Source organism: Girardinichthys multiradiatus, chromosome 18 (assembly GCF_021462225.1).
Source record: "Girardinichthys multiradiatus isolate DD_20200921_A chromosome 18, DD_fGirMul_XY1, whole genome shotgun sequence".
NCBI classification, from domain to species: Eukaryota; Metazoa; Chordata; class Actinopteri; order Cyprinodontiformes; family Goodeidae; genus Girardinichthys; species Girardinichthys multiradiatus.
Window position 1 is genome coordinate 15,490,399 of NC_061810.1, and position 19,784 is coordinate 15,510,182.

A 19,784-nucleotide genomic window follows, 5' to 3' on the forward strand; every position below is an offset into this window, starting at 1 on the left:
TTATTGTTTTGCTAGAAGCAGAGTAATGTTTATTTTATTTATTTTTGCTGTTCAGACTCTGTGTCAGTTTGAATTTGTGTTATGGAAATCTCACTTTTAAGAGTGTGAGATTTGGTGGGAGTGTAACTGCCACATCTCTATTTCTACAAGTTTCTGTGTATTTTAAGTTAATTTTGTGAAGTGTCACTAGAGGGCGCTGTGGTGTCAGAGTATACGTGTGTTGTATAGAGATATGTCAAGAAGAAAACAGCGATCTCAGGAAGAAAAGGGGAAAGAACGCAGAAAGAAAAGAGCATGGACAGAAAGGTTTAAGAAAGGAAGTAAAACCAAGAAGAAAATAGGTTTTTCCTAATTCCTTACTCGGTACTCAGCCAACGAGGTATTTTGTCTGTTTTTATGCTGTAAAGTAGTTTATTTGCTAATTGTCTTTATTTTTAATCAAGCTAATTATTGTCTTGTCTGTGTTTTAGTTTTCACGGTGTGTTTTGAATCTATACCAAGATGGCTTCAATAAATTCATCAGTTAAGAAAACCACTTGCGTCTGTCTGTACCTGGAGGAATTACAGTTAGCTTTCAGCTAACCTCCGGAGCAGTTGCTAGAAGACGGCTCGTTCTGTCCGCTGACCACACTGCTCATTACCACGGGATGCGGCTCCTGTTGTCGTCCTCTCAGACCGGAAAAACCGCTCCACTCGGCTTAGTAGAGACAGCGTCTCTATGGGGAATCCTCTGGGACATAGGTTGCTTCTGCAGGCCTCAGAGACTTATACCTTAATTTGCTTATACCTTAATTTCCTCTCTTTATGAATGAAATCACCGGGTACACAAACAGTGATTCACTCGTACTTAACTTTGCATATGATCACGTGATCTTATGATCTTGGATCCAGTTTGAAGAGTTTATGTCTTTTTGCCTGCGAAGAGACATTAGCGCACTGTTTCCCTCCTATCCCGATGATCACCGGCAAGATGACAAGATGTAGCAAGAGCGGTGCTTTTATTTGGACAGTGACATCACAGGAAGTCCACAGTTACCCCGTTTCCTGGCTGTGCCGGAAGTAGGTTAATGCAATTTATTTTGAAAGTTCCAGGAAAGTCTGTACTGGCCTTTCACGTTGTAACCATGGCTGTGGGTCCCAACAGTGAGATTGTTCTGAATATTTCAAAATGTAACATTAAACTATCTCCTTCTCAACACAGACAATTGAAGAAGCAGAGAAAAATCATCAGACTGTTGGCCGATAAAAGAACCGATATAAAACATAAACAGTTGGGTCTCAAAAGTCAAGGAGGTGGTTTTATTCTCCCCATCCTAACGGCTCTTGCCCCTTTGATCGGGGATCTAGTGGCTGGAATCATCAGGAGATAATGTCTCTCAGAACATCGTAAAAGATATTTCTCATTTCCCGTCATCAATTCAAGCGTCTTACCCAGTCAGAGACGTCAATCAGACAGATGGCCGAGGAGAATTTGTATGTAGACATGAGAGCGATATTAAACGAGCCCGGTTTGACTTCTTATGAAACAAATCAAGAAATATGAAGCACTTTTGCAGAGGTATCTGACTCTACTCAAGCAAGGTGTGAAAGAAGAACAGCGGGTGAGTTTGGCGCTGCACCGTGACACATCAAGCGAAGTTCCTGAGCATGAGCGGTCTCAAGAAAAACAAGGCCCAGGGCAGGACCAGGCTCCTTCGGATCAGGTTGTTATGGATGTACTGAAAAGCCTACCGAAGCATAACCGTAAAAATGCTGAGTACATTTTGAAGAAATTATCCGAAAGAAGTGAGAGTTGGACTTCACGAGGTGAATTTGTATATAAAGGAAATGTTGTGAAGATGTCCCACATGACTGACCTGTTGAAGAATCTCATGCTTCCATTTAAAAAATCTGGAGCACCGCTACCCCGAGGATAGTCAGATTTTCTACATACCTTGTCAGAGGTAAACATCCCCATATCTTCAGTCATTAACCCTTATGCTCGTGATGAATATAGACGGTTCAAAACAGAGGGAGAGGGATCATCTATTGAAAGCACTGAAGCACCTCCCAGCATTAAGCAGAGAAGTAGAAGAAGAAGAAGGCAGATAACTCTTTCTGCCTATTGGTCAAGATCCGAGCAGAAAGATCCAAAAAATGCTGATGGGAAGCCAAAAAAGTCTCTTCGTAAGACGACACTACCTCCCCGATGGATTACATTTTCACCATAAACCGTTATAAGAAAATGAAACATGTAGCCTATTTCTTTTATTCAATAAAATCTTTATTGATTATATTTTCAAGTCTAGCGTTGTTCTCTACTTCACACACTGACATATGATGTCATTAGACAAATATAAAATTATAAGGAAAACAAACAATGAGAAAAAAAAAAATATGACAATTTAAATTCCATAACAATCCAGAAAAATCTCCAAAGAGCATGTAGCGTGAGTGAAAAATGTAGAACTTTGATTCTTGACACATTTCTGGTATTTTTTTTACAAAGTTAGATACCATTAAATCATTCTTAATCACATCTCCGGTGTCTTGCTGCAGTGATAAACCGCATGCTCTATGACAGAAATAAAAAATGCAATGGTGACCGCACACAGTGGACAGAGGGTTTTGAAGCTGATAATTATGATACAATATTTTTGAGAATCTGTCTTCTACAAATGTTACGATACTTGACGGGTAGAAATCGAAATCCAGAGGAAATCCGTAAGAGTCAAAAATGCTGGCTTGACCATTCTCATCTAAAGTCAGAGCTTGCCAATGCTCTCCAGGCATGTGCGAGGGATGTCTGTTCACGATAAAGTAGGCCGGTCCTGGGAACGTATGTGTGAGCAGAGGTAGCTGATCGCACGTCCACACGCCGCAAAACAAATCTCCCAGGAGATAATGCAGCAGGTTCTCAATTTCATGATTATTCATGTCTGATTAGATTAATAATAATCCACCAGCACACGCCTTTTTGAATCAATCTCTAAAATAGAGTCATTACAAGCGCAGATGATCAGCGTAGTAGTTTGATGCAGCAGTTGTCTGAATCGCATTTCCAATCTTAAATTTCCCCTGGAAACTGGAGATAGAGCATCTGAGTCCTCTCCCGGGTTAAGGTTAAATGCCAATAGAGAGCATCCTTGATTAAATTCCTGACTTGTTATACTCAGCGGAAGATCTTTTAGATGTCGTCCTATAGCCGTAAACAAGTTGTAATACTCTCTCACTAAATTGCCTTGGTTAAAATGGGGTTGGAAGGCCTTAGCAGGAATTTGTCTACCATCCTTACACACGGGTAAATATTCCAAAGCAAAATGATTACAGTCAAACGGATTGAGATCGTGTGTTCCTGTAAAAGCGTTATGATCCAGTAACGCAATCACCACATACTTGGGAAAGACGCCTAAGAACAGATTATCTTGAGTGCACTCCCTTGAATTTTCAGGGATGGAATATGTTTTTACATTCACACGTGAAAGTGGATAGAGAGCATTTGCTTTCATTAAAGCTGAAGCGTGCCGCAATCGAACGGCTGGAGAGACGGAAACTTTTTTGATAAAAAGAGAGGCTCCTAATATCCTAAGTTTGAAAGTGGAATCTCTTGCTGCCATGAGACAAAAGGCATCGTTGTAAGTTTAATTTTGATGTCAACGGTGTTTAAAAGAAGTGTCTCGCAGAAAAATAAGTCTACATGCAGGGGGCCTAGGAGATGTACCTCCCTGGAATTTGCCATAAAGCGTGCTCTGCTGTTAAGACCTTGGTTAGGGCTGTTAGTTGTAACGCTAAGAGTTCAGAGCCCCGGCTGTCTTTATAAAAAAGAAGACTTCCGTCCTCTTCGTTTGTCAGCTCCAACAGATCTCCTTTTTTGTGCTTGTCGTTGTTTTTTAACTGTCCTTAAATTATTACCAGGGGGTCTTGGAATATAAATGATAACCAATCTGTCTTAGATGTCATATACATCTCTGGAATAGTTTATACAAATAAAATTTATCTCAGGCTACGTTGTGATATAACCGGTCTGAAGTGTAGTCTTATGACGGTCTTTCCATAGACGAAATTTACAGGAACGTTTTAGTCCGATTTAATTTCTATATGGATATTTTCAATATGTTTTCTGGAAACTGGAAGGTAGTGGACGGGGTTAAACATCAGAGTAACCATATCACTGAAGTCGTCTTGTACTTTGACTGTCCGCAATAAAGGTGCAAAAGCGTCGCCTGCTATTTGTGGGCTGACCAGGTCGCTGTAACAGTATAGGTGATAGAAACCAGCCCTCACATGCGCCGGAAAAGGAGCCAGTTTTGGTTCAGATTCATGAATCCATTCCCCTGGTTTCACACCTAGCATATAAGCTAGAGCGCTGAAGAAGCGTATTTCATACTGACTGCTTGCTTGAAACTCAAATCTCTTTTGAACTTTGCTAAATTTCATGCGGAAATCCAAGTTTATTTTTTTGAAAAACATGTCCATCTCTGTCTCGAGTTGAATAACGTTGTTATAGTAGCCCCCTCTAATCCTTTGCGTATGGATCTCCACATCCCCAATCTTCCTCCATTCAAAGTAGGCTTCATGATCCGGTAAATTATGCCATGTATGGGGATATGAAATCTCTGCTAATGCAACCAGCCATTGCCCTTCTAAATCAATATGTTGAGCTAAATTTACATGGAAACTTGAACTGGTATTATTTTTAAACACTTATTTGCTAGCGTTAGAGTGATGCTGCATGAATCGTAAGGTTTTAGCACACATCTATTTTATACGTTTCGAAGTTCATCAAACCTGATCCAACTGTTTAATTTCTCAGGCTAGTTTTCCAGCTTACAAAAACCTTTATTTTATTTTATTTTTTTCATGTAAACAAGATACATGTATTCATATAAGAAATACTAATTCTAACACTTTCGGGAAAAGTTATTATTTTCCCCCTATAATTGTATTTAATAGTAAAAAAAAAAGAAAAACTCTATTCTATTTCAAACTCTATTCTCTGAGCTACAGGGAGCCAGTGTAGGGACTTTAGAACTGGGGTGATGTGCTCCACTTTCTTAGTTCTAGTGAGGACGCAGGCAGCAGCGTTCTGGATCAACTGCAGCTGTCTGATCGACTTTTTAGGCAGACCGGTGAAGACACCGTTGCAGTAATTAATTCTACTAAAGATGAACGCATGAATTAGTTTTTCAAGGCCCTGCTGAGACATTAGTCCTTTAATCCTGGAGATGTTCTTTAGGTGATAGAAGGCCGACCTAGTTACTGTCTTTATGTGCCTCTGAAGGTTTAGGTCTGAGTCCATCACTACACCCAGGTTTCAAGCCTGACTGGTGGTTTCTAGCTGTATTAACTGAAGCTGTGTTCTAACTTTTAAATGCTCTTCCTTTGGTCCAAAGATTATTACTTCAGTTTTGTTTTGATTCAGCTGAAGAAAATGTTGTCCCATCCATGCAATGATCTAAGCATTTACCCAGCGCTTGTATGGGTTCATAGTCACCTGGTGACATCGTAACGTATAGCTGTGTGTCGTCTGCATAGTTATGATAACTTACGTTGTTGTTTATTAAAATCTGAGTTAGGGGGAGCATGTAGATATTAAATAGGAGGGGCCCTAAGATGGACCCTTGGGGAACGCCACATGTGATTTTTGTGCTCTCTGATGTAAAGTTACCTACTGACACAAAAAAGTCCCTGTCCTTCAAGTAGGATTTAAACCAGTTGAGTGCTGAATGTTGAAGTCTCCCACAATAATTGAACAGTCATAATCAACACATATCACAGATAAAAGCTCAAGTTTGTTCTGGACTTAGGAGGCCTATAAATATTCAAGAACATGGTTCGGAGTTGGACCAGGCTCTTTACCTGGAGAGTCAAATATTCAAAAGAGTCAAATTTGCCCAGAAATACTTTTTTACACTCTAATAAATCTTTAAACAAAGCGGCCACCCCTCCACCTTTTCTTTGCTGTCTGCTCCAACAAAGAAAATTTTAGTTCGGAGGCGTCGCCTCTATCAGAATGGGAGCTTCATTAAACTCATGTAACCATTTTTCTGTTAAAAACATAACATCAAGATCGTGGTCAGTAATGAAGTCATTGATTAAAAACGATTTTCCTGACAGAGATCTAATGTTCAGTAAAGCCAGTTTATATGACTTAGTTACTGATATTATCTCTGTGTCTGGTTGTATCTGACAGTTTATGGCTTTTGTTGATTGTTTATTACTGTTTATCCTTTTGGCTTTGTTCTTTGTGTCACGTATGAGGATACTCCATGTTCTCTGCTGAAGGTTGAAGCTGCTGGCGGATTATTTACTGAATAGAAGAGATTAGATGTGAGATGTCTGGCTCCTGGCTTGTTCAAACAGAAACCAACTTGCTTGAAGAGTTGTCTTTTTTCCCAAAAAATATTAAAGTTGTCGATGAAGTTCACAGGTGTGGTGGCACATGTTTTTTTCGACCACTTATTAATCATCAGAAGTCTCGAACAAACCTCATCTCCACAGAAAATTGGTGTAAAGGGTCTGCTGAGAAACACCTTGATATTGAGACCACAATATTCAGAAAACGAGTGAAATCCTCTTTCAATCTTCAGATTTTTTCTTAGCCACGTCATCCATGGCTCCACAGTGTATAATAAGGTTTTCTAGAGACTGGCGCTTTTCTGTGATTGCAAGAATATTCTCTGAGATATCAGAGACCACGTTACTGGTACTTGTAGTTTGCTTCAAGTCTTGATGGGGGCACAGCAAATATGTAGAAGATTGTTTTCTCTGGTCAGATGAGACCAAAACTGAAACTTTGGTTTACATGCAAAATGTTATGAAACAAACACTGTGCATTACCATTCACACACAATCCCCCCAGAGAAACGTTGTGATAGCAGCATCTTGCTGTGGGTATGTTTTATTCAGCAGAACAGGAAAGATGGTCCGAGTTGATGGGAAGACAGACAAAGCTAAACACAAGGTTATTCTGGAGAAACTGAACAAAGCAGCAAAAGTCATGAGATTGGGGAGGAGGGTCACCAGGACAACAACCCTAAACATACAGACGGAGCTGCAATGGATTTAGATCAAAGCATATTTTTGTGTTGGAATGGCTTAGACCTTAATCTACTATTGTGTGACTTAACCATTTTCTGCATGACATTAAGCTAATTTGAAGATTGAGTAACAACTTCAGTCTCTAAGAGTACTTCCACTGTAGAAACATTCCCCAAAACGACTTGCAGCTGTACTCACAGTGAAAGGCAGTGCTATAAGGTATTGATTTAGGATTATGGAGTTAAAAGTTTTAGACACACTTTCTTACTGAATGGATCTTTTTATTTTTATGACTATTTACGTGGTAGATTCTCACCAAAGGCAACAAAACTGTAAATCAACACACATGGAATTATATAGTAAAGAAAAAAGTGTGAAATATCTCTAAATATTTTTATATTTCAGATTCTTCAAACAACATATTTAAAGTTCTTTTACAATTTTTCTTTTGCTACATAATTCCATATATGTTAATTCACAGTGAGAATCAGTGTACAATGTCATTAGTCATAAACATAAAGAAAACCATTAAAAGAGACAGTGTGTCTAAAACATTTGACCGGTAGTGTATAAGTGTAGAAGTCTAAATGACACCATTGCAATTGTTATCCATATAAGGAATTAGCAAATGACGTTTTTTTTTTTTTGTTTTGTTCGTTTTTATACATGAGCAACTCACTTATCAACAGAGCATTTTAAATTAATCAAAAACCTGTTAACACAGTAAGACAAAATCAACGATGAAAGACACTTATTAGGAAACTTTTAAAAACAGCACTCCTGGTTGTACTTTGCTATCTTATTCTAGGAAAAGTTTAGTGCTGAATACATTTTCTTGTAAACCAATGTGGTTTTATTATTTCAGTCAGTCAGTCAGTCAGTCATTTTCTACCGCTTATTCCATAGTGGGTCGCGGGGAAGCTGGTGCCTATCTCCAGCAGTCTATGGGCAGGAGGCGTTATACACCAATTCACACCTAAGGGCAATGTAGAGAGACCAATTAACCTAACAGTCATGTTTTTGGACTGTGGGAGGAAGCCGGAATACCCAGAGAGAACCCATACATGCACGGAGAGAACATGCAAAGTCCATGCAGAAAGACCGCCAGCTGGGAGTCGAACCCAGGACCTTCTTGCTGCAAGGCAACAGTGCTCAAGTTTTATCGTTCGTTCGTTCGTCGTCTTCCGCTTATCCAGGACCGGGTCGCGGGGGCAGCAGACTCAGCAGAGACGCCCAGACGTCCCTCTCCCCAGACACCTCCTCCAGTTCCTCCAGGGGGAGCCCAAGGCGTTCCCAGGCCAGCCGAGAGACATAGTCCCTCCAGCGTGTCCTGGGCCGTCCCCTGGGCCTCCTCCCAGTGGGACGTGCCTGGAACACCTCCCGAGGAAGGCGTCCAGGAGGCATCCGGTATAGATGCCCGAGCCACCTCAACTGGCTCCTCTCGATGTGGAGGAGCAGCAGCTCTACTCTGAGCCCCTCCCGGATGGCCGAGCTCCTCACCCTATCTCTAAGGGAGTGCCCGGCCACCCTACGGAGGAAGCTCATTTCAGCCGCTTGTATCCGTGTTCTCGTTCTTTCGCTCATGACCCAAAGTTCATGGCTATAGGTGAGGGTAGGAACGTAGACCGACCAGTAAATTGAGAGCTTTGCTTTTCGGCTCAGCTCTCTCTTCACCACAATGGACCAGCACAGCGCCCCCTTTACTGTGGCAGCCGCACCGATCCGTCTGTTGATCTCCTGCTCCATTCTTCCCTCACTCGTGAACAAGACCCAGAGATACTTAAACTCCTCCACTTGAGGCAGGAACTCCCCACCAACCTGAAGAGGACAAGTCAATCTTTTCCGGTCGAGTACCATGGCCTTGGACTTGGAGGAGCTGATCCTCATCCCAGCTGCTTCACACTCGGCTGCGAACCTCCACCGCGCATGCTGTAGGTCTTGGCTAGAGGGGGCCAGCAGGACCACGTCATCCGCAAAAAGAAGAGACAAAATCCACTGGTCCCCAAACCAGACCCCCTCCGGCCCTTGGCTGCTTCTAGAAATCCTGTCCATAAAAGTTATGAACAGGACCGGCGACAAAGGGCAGCCCTGCCGGAGTCCAACATGCACTGGGAACAGGTCCGACTTAGTGCCGGCAATGCGGACCAAACTCCTGCTCCGCTCGTACAGGGACCGGATGGCCCCTAATAAAGGGCCCCGATTCCATACTCCTGGAGCACCCCCCACAGGGCATCACGAGGGACACAGTCGAATGCCTTCTCCAGGTCCACAAAACACATGTGAACCGGTTGGGCAAACTCCTGAAGCCGAGGTTCGACTATCGGTCGGACTCTCCTCTCCAATACCCTGGCGTAGGCCTTACCAGGGAGGCTGAGGAGTGTGATCCCCCTGTAGTTGGAACACACCCTCTGGTCCCCCTTCTTATAAAGGGGGACGACCACCCTCCCAGTCTGCCAGTCCAGAGGCACTGTCCCCGACGATTGGCCTCACGGTACCCGTCAGCCGCCTCAGGAGTCCCACAAGCCAACCACAGCCGATAGGACTCCTTCTTCAGCTTAACAGCATCCCTTACTGCCAGTGTCCACCACCGGGTTCAGGGATTGCCACCACGACAGGCACCGCAGACCTTACGGCCGCAGCTATGGGCAGCAGCATCGACAATAGATGCGGAGAACATGGTCCACTCGGACTCTATGTCTCCAACATCCCCCGGGATCTGGTCGAAGCTCTCCCGGAGGTGGGAGTTGAATACATTCCTCGCCGAGGGCTCCGCCAGGCGTTCCCAGCAGACCCTCACTATGCGCTTGGGCCTGCCAAGTCTGTCTGGCTTTCTCCTCCTCCAGCGGATCCAACTCACCACCAGGTGATGATCAGTGGACAGCTCAGCCCCTCTCTTCACCCGAGTGTCCAAAACATGCGGCCGAAGGTCTGATGATACGACAACAAAGTCGATCATCGACCTCCTGCCTAGGGTGTCCTGGTGCCAAGTGCACTGATGGACACCCTTATGTTTGAACATGGTGTTCGTTATGGACAATCCATGACTAGCACAGAAGTCCAATAACAAAACACCACTCGGATTCAGATCGGGGAGGCCATTCCTCCTGATCACGCCTCTCCAGGTGTCACTGTCGTTCCCCACGTGGGCGTTGAAGTCCCCCAGCAGAATAATGGAGTCCCCGGGAGGGGCACTATCCAGCACCCCCGACAGGGACGCCAAGAAGGCCGGATACTCTGCACTACCACTCGGCCCGTAGGCTGAAATGATAGTCAGAGACCTCTCCCCAACCCGAAGGCGCAGGGATACGACCCTCTCATCCACTGGGGTGAACCCCAACACGAGACGGCTGAGCTGGGGGGCAACAAGCAAACCCACACCAGCCCGCCGCCTCTCCCCGTGGGCCACTCCAGAGTAGAAGAGAGTCCAACCCCTCTCAAGGAGATGGGTTCCAGAGCCCACGCTGTGCGTGGAGGCGAGCCCGACTATTTCTAGTCGATATCTCTCGACCTCCCGCACAAGCTCAGGGTCCTTCCCCCCCAGCGAGGTGACATCCGGGGATCGGGCCGCTGAGGTCTCCACCTTTGTCCGCCACCCAATCCTCTTTGCACCGGTCCCTCACGGTTCCCCCTGCAGGTGGTGGGCCCACTGGGGGATGGCCTCGCGTCTCTCGTTCGGGCTTGGCCCGGCCGGGTCCCGCGAGGAGCAACCCGGCCACCAGGCGCTCTCCAACGAGTCCCGACCCTGGGCTTGGCTCCAGGGTGGGACCCCTGCTCCGCTGTACCGGGCGACGTCACGTGCCTCGATATTTTGTTCTTCATGAGGGGTTCTTGAACCATTCTTTGTCTGACCCATCACCTAGAGCCTGTTTGCCATGGGAGACCCTACCAGGGGCATTTAGGCCCCAGACAACATAGCCTCTAGGATCATTTGAGCACTCAAACCCCTCCACCACGTTAAGGTGACAGTTCAAGGAGTCAGGTTTTATCATTTCATTAATTTATTTTCCACACCACTTCTATTTAATATAGGTTTATATGTGAGATTTCTGAAATGAATAGTAATGTGTTTTGCTGCTCATATTTTTATATGCAACTAAAGACGTGGAAGATGCCAAAAATACCAGTTGTCTTAATCTGATTTTTAATAAATTGGGTGAACAGATTGTGACTGATCCTTGCCTTTGTCATATTGCCTAGGCTCAGCGACACCAAATGGGGGGAAGAGGTTATGCAAGAAGAGATTTTCAATCTTGCCTTGCGAGTCTAGCAAAACACAACAAAAAAATAACAAACAAAAAACACTTCCATGCTTTTTGCTCAAAAGATTTTTAGCTTTGACAAAAGGCACCTTGAAGTCTAAAAATGTAATTTGGTGAGATAAAATAACTTGGATACCTTTGCAGTTGTGTGAGAAAAAGGAACAGTATTTTTCTGCTGTTAATAGGCACATAGGAATGTGTTGCAGACAGAAGCTGCCTATGTTGGTCCTTTCCTACAAGATTGACATGACTGAACTTAATAGTAACCAAAACAAAAAAACATGCAACCCAATTTACCTATTCTCTGTTTTTCTGTTAAACCAAAGGTTAATACTATGTTTGTTTCTTTTGCTTGAACTTGAACAGGTCTTTCTGAGCCTTGCAGGAAAATGCATTCCTCTTCATCAGACATTTTTCAGCAACACAACCAAAAGCGGGATTTCTTTTAAGTCTATTTTGTCTAACTTTATTGTATTCTCACAACACATTTATAGGATATAGTCGGAGTGTGCATTCTGCATTAAAGCAAGTTAATTTGAAATAATTTTGGTAGGCCAAAAAGTTTATGTTTTATTAAAACTGTAAAGCCATAAAATGTATTAGCCAAGACTGAATGCCCACTTGATCTTGGACTAAGATCTGGGGTCTTTGGAGGCTATGCCAACACATCAAACCAGATATTTTGCTCTTATAACCATTCCTTAATATTTTTTACATTGTAGGATGCATTATCCTGCTGAAATACACTGTAGTAACCAGGGCATACCCTTTCCAAACTGATTCTTCTGATCAGCGCTATACAATAAACTGTAAAGCATAGTGTGAGTCCCTGTTATTAGAAGGAATGAGAATATGAAAAGGGGTGTGGTGGCGAGTGGGGGGGGGGGTTGGAGCGCAGCTCCGACTGTACTCAGTGATGGCCGATCATAAAACTTCCCCCCAACTCCTGAGCACAAAGGATTCTAACTTTTGGCGGCAAGCTAGCACAGTGAGGTTGAAGACAAAGGAAAATGTTAAAATTCACCACGAGGTTATTTTAACAGTCCAGTCTTACCGCGCACCTGCGTTGACTCTCAGATGGTGAAACACGCACAAAGCTAGGAACACAGCGGCTCCAGACATCAACACATCAAAGTTTCAATAACAAAGTTACATGCACATATCCTTCAGAGCACATGAGATCCTAACTAGCGATTCTGATCGCTCTACAACCTCTGACCCTGCCCAGGCTTTCTAATAAAGAAAATAAAAATAAGGATAGTTTTTACTCGTTGTCGGCTCTCCTCTGAGCGGGGTCGAGCGAACAAGGGGGAGTTGGTTAACTGCGTGTCCACAGTTAACTTCAGGGAAAATGGTCAGACGTCGTCCTCCGGCTTCTTTGGCGGAAAGGAAGAATATGATCTGACCATCAAAAGTCGACTTGAGATGAAACATGGTGGCGGTTCGACTCCTCGAAACTCCGTGTTCTTAGTTACGTGTTAAGCTCACGTCTTCGATCGGCAAAGTGAAATTTCTGGCCTTCTCATTCCAGAAACCTCAGTTATGAATTGTTCGTTGGCCAACGAGAGAGAGAGAAATAAATGAAGACTCCACGTGGGATCTCTTCTTCTCCAGAGGATGCTCCAGTTGCGTGGTAACCGTGTCAAGATTTCCAGCTGAAAGCGAGTTTTCGAAAATGTCCGCCTTCCTATATAGCGTCTCGTGACGTCCGACTTGGGACATATCAGTCGTGATGCTTGACGGGATATGGAGGAGCGGACTGTCCTGGATACAAAATGGCCGAAAGCATCAGGAGGCCTGGTGTCTGTGCAAGTAGTCCAATATTCAGCAACAAGTGGTCCAACATTCGCCCCTAGGTTCAAAGGGTGAGATGAATCGCAGTCTTTGAAGCTACTGGGACCATTCTGTCCTTTGCTGAACAATCAGTGATCCGTGGCGAAGCAGAACAAAACAAACTGTCTCTGTGTTCCTCAAAACCTGTGCCTGGGCAGAGTAGAGGTCAGCCTGGGCAGGACTAAACTCTGACTAAACTCATACCTTTCTACGTTGTTCAATGAGAAAATACAGGACAATACATTCATGTCATCATTACATTCCTTGGTCATCAGCTTTGGTAACCCTGAGACAAAATGGAATAACAATAAAAGATATCGTACATATATATGTATATAAAAAACAAAAACAAAATCATGGTTCATAGCTTATTCGTCCAACTTCTATTAGGCACGGGACCCTGGCTGTGTCATTGGCAAAGGCGGTGCTATGAACCGTGGGGGAATGAATGTGAGGGAATCAATCCTGACCTGTAAACGCTTAACCTGCCTGTATGCGGTGTGTAATCTAAAAAAAAACAAATATTTAAAACAGGTTTAGGCTTAAACCATTAGCTCTTCCAAATGATGATGGGTTTTAATATGACTCCTGTCTCTAAACTATCTAGATGTGAAAAGAGGGAGAAAAAGAATAAATGAATTGCAGTACCTAGGCTATAAGCCAGGTGTGTTTGTGGAGGTTGGAAGGTGTCTGCTGTGGTGGACTTAGGATTTCTCGACTAAGTTCAGCAGAACTAGGCCAATGGGTATCTGTGCCTTGGTGGGACTGTCTACAGATGAACCAACCTCCTTTAATAAGATTTTGCATGAAATCTCTGGCAGCATATGTGTCCATTACATCATTCTTAATCACTTTTGTGAGGACTGCTGTGTATGCAGAGTGTTATGGAAAATTATCGTGCCAACTTTCAGTTTAAGACTGTGTCCTAGAAGGTAGTTCTATGTTTAACTGTTTCTGTTGAAGAAAGTTGTTAGTGATTAGTGCATGTTAGTGTGAGTTCATGAAACATGCACCTATTTAACTGGTCCTACGCACTAGTCTCTCCTTTCCCGGACATGAAAGACAAGCTCTGTTCTTGGGGAGGAGAGTTCGATGTAGGACTTCATCTGGTTCAGCAAACATGCAGCAGCTGGGATGATGGTGTCAACCTTTTCTGACATGCATCCAACCCACTTAATGAAGCTGCATGTCACAGTTAGGAGGAATTTGTTACCTCCTGTTACTTTTGGAGCTGGTTCGACCCAGTTGGTCTGAAGGTGGAACCAAGGTAATGTAACCCCCCTTCGCTGACGCGGAGGTTGACTGATTGGCTGGGATGGCTGAAACTGGCAGCAGGTTACACATCCTTTGATGTAGACCTGGGTGTCGTAAGATGTTGGAGGCCAGTGCGCCATCTGTTGGAGGGTGTGGAGTGTGGCTTTGTAGCTCCTATGGCACCCTGCAGGAGAGTAATGGGCGTCGGATAACGTGACCCCCCTTTGGTCTGTTGGAACAATGTCCACAGCATGGGAGAGCTGTTTGATGCCAATCTGCACACTGTCTTGAGGAGAGGGCGGAGCCCGTCTACTAAAAGAAGTGTGTGGCTGTGTTGTGCCTCAGTTACAAGGGGGTCTTTTTGGCACAAACGGTCATACAGCTCTCTAATGGTTGATGGATGTCCCAGCCAGAATGCTAGTAGCACTTCTGGTATGAACATGGTTTCCAGGTGTACACCTTCCACCACTTTGGGGTTGTAAGTGTCCACACCTGGGTCCTTTAAAGAGCCAAGCAATGCATGACTGCATCTGGCAGGAGTTTCCTGGATGGCTGGGTGCAGCTGTGTCTCAGAGGTACACATGACCGGCTCTGATGAGGGCCTGAGAGGTTCTTCGGGCTCCTCTAAGCTGGTGATCTGGTTGGCCACAAAGAGTGGTTTGCTGCTTAAACCCAGTGGGTTTGGCACCTCCACCTGGACCCAGAGTTGGTCCTGGTGGCAGTCAATGAGTGGGGCCAGCCTGTCCAGCAGGTCCTGGCCACCAAGAAAAAGGTATTTGTTTAATGTGCACATATAGATGGGGTGCACCAGAGCCGTGTCTTCGAGTTTGATGTCCAGCTCCACCCAACTAGTGATGTATGATCGGTTTTGGGTGCGGCTGGTGATACTTACATCACGTACTTCAGCCTGAAATGGTTTACTTAGGGAGAGCATGGCTCTACTCACCTCCTCAAATGAGACCGAGAACATCAGGCTGATTTCTGATCCTGTTTTAAAATGGAACCTCAGTTTGACATGTCCTCCTATACTGGTGAGATAGTGTAGGTAACCTATATGTTCATTATGGTTCAGTTTACCTAAGAACCTTGGGAGCAATGGTTTGTGGTGTTTCTCCTGGAGAGGTCCCAAGGGGTTCTTGGAGTTTCCCAGGTTTGTCTCCCCATCTGATCAGGTAGACTCTGATGGCTGTGGAGACTGGGTCCACGCCTAGTCATGCTGACAGGAAGTTTGGGTCTGGTTTAACTGGAGGGTCGGCTTCCTGTTTCAAGGGTTGTGGGGGCGTGGTGGCCTGACGCACCGCTTCCGTCACCATCTTATGCAAGGCCTCCTCCATCTCTTTCCCCATAATCCCTTCTGTGTGTAGGTTCCACCCTTTTCCATCAGGTTTACCTTTAGGCTTCACGTGATGGTCAGGTCGTCTGTTCAACCGGAAGTGGTCCGGCAACTTTGACTGTGGTTGGTATTCAGTACCACCACCCCCGGTCCAGCTGACCAAACCTACGTTGTTCCCTGAACCTGTTCTTCACATGGGTTCTGGTTGAAGGCATTTCCTGACCTTCTAACGCAAGGCTGGTTCTTTCAGTCTGGACCTGTAAAACTCTAGCCTCGCTCTCCGATCCCTTGGTTGGGCGAGCACGTGTTTCCCACGCCATCTGAGCATATTTGCGGATCTCTTGCATGCTCATGGCCTTGGTTCTGCAATACATAGTAACATCGTATCGCACACTTTCATGAAGGTTGTGGAGGAACAGGGATTTAAAAGCATGTTCCTCCTCAATGCCGGGTGCATTGCGTCCTTGGAAGTAAACGGCTCTCAAGCGCCGGTAATACTCCCTGGGTGCTTCGCTTTTCTTCTGCTGGATAGTGAAAGCACCAAGTGTGGTGGAGGCCCGGTCCGTGTACACAGAATATTCTTCCCTTAAAGCTTCGCAAAGGGTTGAATAACGGTCTCGGACTGCGGGTGTCAGGCTCTCCATGAAAACATGGACGCTCCTGGATGTTGTCTTCCAGATGAGCTTCAGTTTTTCCCGTGCTGATGGGCAGTACAAATCTAGAAGACAGCGTTCAACTTCCCTAAGATAATCATCAATATTTGATTCTGCATTATTAGGGTCGAAATGCTCTGTCTTTGGCAAGGGACTCAAGCTGGCGGGTGCGCAATCCACTCTCAGGGATTGGTCCCGGCCCATCTGAGTCATCATCGGAGAGTTCACTCCGGCTGCACTCAGGGGGTATCAATGCATCACGCCTCATCCTCAGAGGAGGCAGTGGAGGCTGCTCCCGGTACAACGGTGGGCCTTGTGCTTCCCGGACTCGGGTCTTGGGCAGCGGTTGAGGGTGGTAGGAACCACCTGAATCCCAGGGGCGGCACTCTTGTCGCCTTGGCGGAGGTGAGGGATCGTAGAGGACGTACTGCAAGTCACTTTTGACGGCTGCTCACATCTGAGCCGTGAACTATTTACACCTGCCGGGTCCCCAGCTAGGTACCGTTCATGGCTGCCTATTGCAGTGGGGTGGGGCACTGCACCACTGAACCTATTCTGACTACTTACACCTGTTCTTGCCTCGGTGGATGTATGGGGAACCCTATGAGCCTGGAAAGGTAATCTCTGGAGAGCAGCTTCTACATCCTCCAGATCTGACCTGCAGGTTCTCTCAGGGTTTCGCGGGTGTGGCTCACCTCCAAAGGTTTCAACCTGTGAGGTGGGTTTCGGTTCGTCCCCCCATTCTTCCAGGGGGGGAGGGGTGGCATGGCTACCCTCTATTGCTTCCAATCTATTTCCAACTTCTGTTATTTCACCTCTAAGGACATCCACTGTCTGCAAAGTATCATTCAGCTCGAACTGCAGTTTAACACGCTGGTCAACTTCCAACATTAACCTTCGCTGATATAACAGAGTGAGCTGTCCTAACACATCTGAGACCCGTCTGTCCTTCGGTGGGTTTTTAATGACTTGGAGCAACTCCTGAATCCTGGCTTCACATTGCTCAATGCCATACTCATTGAGACCTTTACGCTCCTCTGGGGACAACAGAATCGCTGACCCAATCACCTCTTGTGCCTGCATTCCTATGGGGTCCTCCACCATACACACATCTCCAGCTGCAGTTTGGGATGTTCCCTCCATCTTTGGCCCAAAATGCACAATGCAAACACACAAACTGTTTATTTATGAACCACCACTAAAATAAATTAGCAGCAATGCAACAGGCTAGGCTGTTCAGTGATTAAATGATTGCTAAAATTAATTAGCTGCACACAACAGGCTAAGCTGTTCAGTGATTAAAGGATTGCTAAAATTAATTAGCCGCACACAACAGGCTGAGCTGTTCAGTGATTAAAGGATTGGTAAAATTAATTAGCCGCACACAACAGGCTAAGCTGTTCAGTGATTAAAGGATTGCTAAAATTAATTAGCCGCACACAACAGGCTGAGTTGTTCAGTGATTAAAGGATTGCTAAAATTAATTAGCCGCACACAACAGGCTGAGCTGTTCAGTGGTTAAAGGATTGCTAAAATTAATTAGCCGCACACAACAGGCTAAGGTATTCAGCTCGCTGTCTGATTCATACCTGTATCTTCCAGGTGTATGGGTTTGCTTAAAATGGGCACACAGGTTTGACCGTTTAAACTGTGGCTTACCCAAGTCTATGCTTTAATGGGGGTAATCAAGCAAACACACAAAAAGGGGAAGAAGGAAGACGGGAAAATAATTTTGAAATAACCCAAAACCAAGTTCAAAATAAAATTTAAAAAATGGGAAAACGAAACTAAACATTCAATGCTGTTCTTAGCTTCAAATAAATGTTAGTGCTCTTCTAATATGGATCACCTACCTTCCTGTTAGACAACTAAGTTAGTTTTATGAGTCAGATCAAAACATGCTTCACACAAAAAAACCCAGCAAAAATGCTTAAATTTTATCCAAAAGTGGTAATGAATGATCTGTAACTTCAACTTTCAACTTTAAGTTCTGCCCTTTTGATCATAGATGATGGAATTATCTGCCTGTGTTAATGAATTGAGTGATTTAAAAAAAATCAAAGTAGGAAATGTAATTCGCACTAGTGACCACCAGATGGAACTGAGTGCAGGTCTGTGGTTTGGGAAATCCAGCTGCAATCTGTAATCTATTAAATGGCCACCAGATGTAGGTGTTGTTCTCTACCTGACTGGGAGAATGTTGGTCACAACTGTAATTACGCCCAGCGGACACTGGGGCAGGTCTGCTGCCTATCAGCGCTGGTGTTCTACAGCTGCAGCAGCAGGCTGGCGACTGGAAATTAACTTTAACTTTTCCACAAGTTAAACCAACTTTCACCTTGCATCCACAACAAACACCTCTGAAAGATAATATTATCCTTTGCAGTAGAACTGAGCACAACCTAGTCAAAATATCCCCTAATTCACAAACGTCCTGTGCGAAACTCAAAAGTCTCACAATACACGTCTAGTTAACGGAGATCACAACTGTTCATTCTGTGCAATAGTGATTTGATGTCTGTCTTTTTAAGGCCCACCCAGGGACGCCATATGTTGAGGGTTATGATTATTGATTGATTAATCTTGATCAATAATTATAATTACAAATCATAATTTGACAAAATCAATTTCTTAACCAAAATCCTCATTTATGAATCGAGACCAGAGATGTTTCTGGTGTTGTAATTGCGGCTCAACGCCTTAGAAAATTACAACCGTTAACTACTCCGTAATAATTAATAACTATTGCCGGAGATGTCACTGTTTAATCGACCGTTTCTGCTGAAACGTGTGGAACTTTTAACCTTATCTTGACTGACAAACCACTTTTTGCACACAATGAACACAAAACGCTCTCTCTTTATCTATGTGAATATTTATTAATCTTCACCTACTTAACATGCAAAGTTCTACAAACACAGGGGTAACACATCTAACTAAGCAAAATTCAACAAACGGCAGTGGGTATGTATTGAATCAACCAGCAGTTTATGGCAAAAACAGAAGAAGGAATTAGAATATGAAAAGGGGTGTGGTGGCGAGTGGGGGGGTGGGGGGGTGGGGGGGTGGGGGGGGGGGGGTGGGGGGGGGGGGGTTGGAGCGCAGCTCCGACTGTACTCAGTGATGTCCGATCATAAAATTTCCCCCCAACTCCTGAGCACAAAGGATTCTAACTTTTGGCGGCAAGCTAGCACAGTGAGGTTGAAGACAAAGGAAAATGGTAAAATTCACCACGAAGTTATTTTAACAGTCCAGTCTTACCTGCGTTGACTCTCAGATGGTGAAACACGCACAAAGCTAGGAACACAGCGGCTCCAGACATTAACACATCAAAGTTTCAGTAACAAAGTTAAATGCACATATCATTCAGAGCACATGAGATCCTAACTAGCAATTCTGATCGCTCTACAACCTCTGACCCTGCCCAGCTTT